We start from the raw sequence: 4,444 nt of genomic DNA, 5'->3' as shown, positions 1-4,444 counted from the left end.
GGATTAGTACTAAGAGATGGAATGAAGGAGAAGTTCCTATCCTTTTGTCCTCATTTGCCATAATACCTGACTCTATGCAGCAGAGCAGTGTCTGAGGATAATTTTCAATCATTTAGTTGAGGAAGTAAATAAAAGCCCTTGAAGGAAACACCAAAGTCGGACATTCCACCCCCACCCCCCACCCTTGTACTGTCTCTAAAACTGGCAATGAATAAAGCATCCAATACTTCTCATCGAGCCCCTGGATGACAGAGGAAGCTGATTAATATTGCCCTTTGGGTTAGTAGCCAGAATCTGGAGAGTTAACCCAGCGTGGCAGAGGATAGGCTGAGTTTCATGCTTTGACCCAGCAATTGCACCCCTAATTGGGCACACAGTTGTACTTTCATGGCATTTAAACACTTTAAAGAACCCGTACTCAAGACAGAAGGCCACTGTGTGTTTTCCTGAGGGTATAGTCAGGGAGTAAAGAATGCAGGGGCTCTTTAAGCATAATTAGGCATTTAATTGCACATATAGACTTCACCGATGGTTTTGCACATGCGTGTGATTGTGATTCACTTGAAAGCACTCCATTGATGATCTTCTGTATTCCATTTTTCTGCAGAGCAAATTAGGAAGGAAAATATTCAAAACATTTAATTCTTAAGTTCTATTTCTTTCATTTCATTTTAGTTCTAACTTCCCTTCAAGTTTCTAGAGAGTTAAAACAACCACTACCACAGGGGATTCCACATCTGACTCTTATAAAGCACATAAAACAGAATGTACATAACTGTGGGTAGTTAGCAATTAGAGCATAAGTATAGTACAAATGTGGTGTCTCTCATCTACCAATATTCCCCTTCTTCCTCTCTCCCCAAATTTTCAGATTGAGAAATCAAGGCATTGGAGTTAATGTCTTTTGCCGAAGTCACTGAGTAGCAGAGACCAGTTAGGGATATAAGTTGCCCTTGACATTGTGTTCTTTTCTATCAAGCAAAGAGCCCAGTTTAATTCCATTGTTCTATTGCACATTCAAGAGAGTAAGCAATGTATAACCTCTGAGACGTGGTTATACAGAAATATGAACTTGGGTATTTTGGTCCCATTTCTTTTTCACACACATCTCCATGGTGACAGCACCAAAAACTTTCAAACGAAGATGCTTTCTGCCTTCCTATTGTGAGCACTTTGTAAGGATTAATCTTTTTGGAATTTTCCCCTTTTAATTCAAGTCTGTGTTCCATATTTGAAAATTCACACGTTCCATTTACCCAAAGCCGCTTGAGACGTGCTTGCGTCGCTACAACTGCGCCTCTTGCCGCTGCCTCTCCCCACCATTTTTCAGAACGTGGCCATCCTCAGAGCATTCCATGAGGAGTGCTCTTTAACCTGGAATTTGGCTTCATCTGACTTTGGCTTACTGCAGTACTCAGTAACGTGTCACCCAGAGTGGACATGAGTGAATACAGAATCTCGAGAGGTGCTTCGAAAATGCCTGGGCCACCACCCTGGATGTGGGCCTATGTGGCCACTACTGCACGTTCATCCAAGGTGGATTTATATTGGGTAGACAACAAATGCTTACTGGTAATATTAAATGTTGATTTCGAATGCCTCCTCACTAAGAAATACGTAGCAGCTCAGCCAGATACAGCCGAGTTTGTCAAGAAGTCCTTCACAGGAAGTGTGTATGAGAATCGTCAGGGGAGGCTAGGAGGGTTGCTGCAAAATACAGGGATCCAGGCCCTCTGGATCAGAAATGGCAGGCTGGGGCCCAAGCACCTGTATTTTCAAAGCGTTCCGTTGTGATTCTGATGCTTTTGCTGTAAAGAATCAGAAGGGCGGGAGAAGAGTCTCTGCTCTGGTCCTTCCTGAAGTACGTTTCCTCTTGCTGTGATGTTATGCTGGGAATCACAAAATCAGAACTGGAAGACATGGATTCAGTTTCGGACTGGACAGTTTGTTAGAAGTTTCGTGAACTTGCGTGGGGTTCTCTGCATGTCTCTCCGCGCCAATGTCCTCACCTGTAAAAAGTGAGATGATGACAGGGGCTGTGGAGATTGAGAGAGGATATTTGCAAGGCCCTTAGCAGTGCATCTGGGATGTGCCAGCCATGAGTCATGCTCTTCAAATAGACCATTTCTGTCATCGTGCTGATGAATTTATTCCCCACACATCTTACCCATGGCCATTCTGTTGGAGTGGTCAAAGTCTCGTGTCGAGGTCCTTATGTTTTGCAGAGAGGTGCTGTACCTTATTTCTAAAATACAGTGTGAAAGTAATAATAATAAAAAAAGCATAACTTCCCTCAGGTACGCTCTGTGAAGTGCATGCTGCCTGCTTTTACTCTTTGCCCCAGCTCTCTTCTGTCTTACTCTGACCCCAGCTTTGTTTTGTCAGTCTACGCGGGAGTAACTTCCTAATGGGTCTTATCCCAAAATGGATTCTCCCACTGGGAAAAGGCATGGGCCTGTTAAAACTTCCTCTATAAAATCATTCTACCTTCCTCCCGTAGGACGACAGAGGATGACCATTTCATGTCCGTGAACACACTGCTCTGAGAACGTTTGGGTTTTAAGGTTTTCTTTCCCAGCTATGTTGTCAGTTTCCCCAGGGCGGCCTTATCCCGTATGGAGCTCTGGGAACAGAGGATGCGTGTGCCAGGCAGCCCTCTGGCACAGGCTTGGCGTGTTTACCTTCTGGTTTAAATTGCCTTTCTTATGTACCGGTATTTATATGTATAACAAATGGGGGCTGGCTAATTATGTGGTTCTCAGTAGGAATCAAGTCTCTGTTGGAACCAGCCCAGTCTCTGCCCACTATTTATAGCCTTCATATGTCCCAAATTTTCCAGTTCTGATTTCAAATATTCTATCCCACTGTCTCCAAAAGTACACTTTATGCTTGTCCGACCACATGTCAATTTATGGTTTGAGAAATATAGTCACAGTATTATAACTGCCACCCTAAACACCACATTTTCTGACTGTGAGATTGGAATCTTGCCTTTGAAAAAATTGGACATACTTAGGAAGTGCAAAAAGATTTTCTTCTTCGAATGTTCTTGGTAGGCAATCAACTGTAGGCTTTACCTAAAAACTACAGATGGGAGATTAAAACGTGGTGTAATAATAAAGAGCCTGATGACAGTTGCCCTTCTTGAGACAGGGCCTTTCACATGGAATGTGACCTACAGATAGTTGAATAGGCAAATGGGTTGAAAGATTACATAGAGACTTTCATATTGCCGGAGATTACAGAACTCTGATCCAGATCTCCCGTGTTTCTTTGCGGTCATAAATGAAGGCAGAAGGTTTTGCTGTAGGAAGTGAGCAAGAAGCAGATTTCTAACGCTGTTTGGTCTCTGTTTGGTACTGGGAACCCTGATAGACACTTTATCTTACTTAACCGTCAGAAGAACAGGAGCTCATAGGCAGCATAACCTTCCTGTCACAGACGCGAGAACTGAGACTCAGATTGAGGAGCTCGCTCAAGACAGGTGGCAAGCCGTGTAGTTAGAATTAGAACTCAGGCCATTGTGACTCTAATGGCTCTTCATAAATCAGGGTTTCTCCTATTACTCTTCATTTTGCGCAGAATGATAGGTGAAATTGAACTAAAATCACTTCCCATTAGCTCCAAGCTCTCCATTGTTTAAGAGACATTTATAAATGTTAACTATCATGATAAATGCCCTGCTGCCTTTGTCTCCACTCCATAGCTGGGGCAGATGCGTACGTTTGGGGCCATGCGTAGATGGGAGTAGCTAGAGGCCATGTGGAGAGATGGCCATATGCAGTCTTGTGCCTTGTTCATGAGGACACCCTCCAGTGTTCTGCGTTACTTGACTCAATCTTCAGGTATCCGATTTCCAATATAACCAAGCGCTGGTCAGTGGAACTATATCTCCATGTGTCTGTGAAACCAAGGGAAGCCTTCCTACACGATTGCTCCCTATCCCACATATGTCGACAGGCATCACTAATGGACTGAGTATAACATGGCGGTTGCTGGCTCCAGACAACCCAAAGCCTTTTCAGACATGCCAACCCCTGTTCAGTCTGTGGAAAATGATCTCGATAAAATGGTTATGAATGTAAGAATGTGGAATGCAGCTTCCGTAAGAGGAATGGCTCTAGAAGCTAGAACAGTACCTAATCCAAAGTTGGTGCTCAAGATCGTTAAGTAAATGAGTGCATTAAGGACTTGATGAATCTCATTTAAAATTTATTACAGAGAAGTCCACAGACTATGGTCGGCATTTCATAAACTGGAGGATATGATGCCCAAGGCAGAGAAGGATCTTGATTAATCCCTTGTTGGTAGTAGTCAGAGGTAGTTTTCCGAGGTCCCTGGATGCTGCAGTGAGCTTGCTGTCTCTGAAGCCAAAATATTCCAGCACCTAGCACGGTCCTTACATTCAACATGCAGGTGACGGTGCAGTGGCCGAACCGTGGCT

At 43.7% G+C, this 4,444-nt stretch overlaps 1 long non-coding RNA gene across 1 annotated transcript; it reads right to left on the bottom strand.

Moving 5' to 3' along the window:
- Positions 1 to 484: 484 nt before the first annotated feature.
- On the bottom strand, positions 485 to 3,483 carry LOC125924630 (uncharacterized). The gene is made up of 3 exons (XR_007458492.1): positions 3,390 to 3,483; positions 1,768 to 2,009; positions 485 to 601 (listed from the first exon to the last, which is right to left on the bottom strand). It is a non-coding gene; the product is annotated as an uncharacterized LOC125924630 (long non-coding RNA).
- Positions 3,484 to 4,444: the final 961 nt, after the last annotated feature.

This window comes from Panthera uncia, chromosome F2 (assembly GCF_023721935.1).
Source record: "Panthera uncia isolate 11264 chromosome F2, Puncia_PCG_1.0, whole genome shotgun sequence".
Taxonomy (NCBI): Eukaryota; Metazoa; Chordata; class Mammalia; order Carnivora; family Felidae; genus Panthera; species Panthera uncia.
Note: the sequence above shows the minus strand (reverse complement) of the source record. Positions and strands in the feature narration are given on the sequence as shown.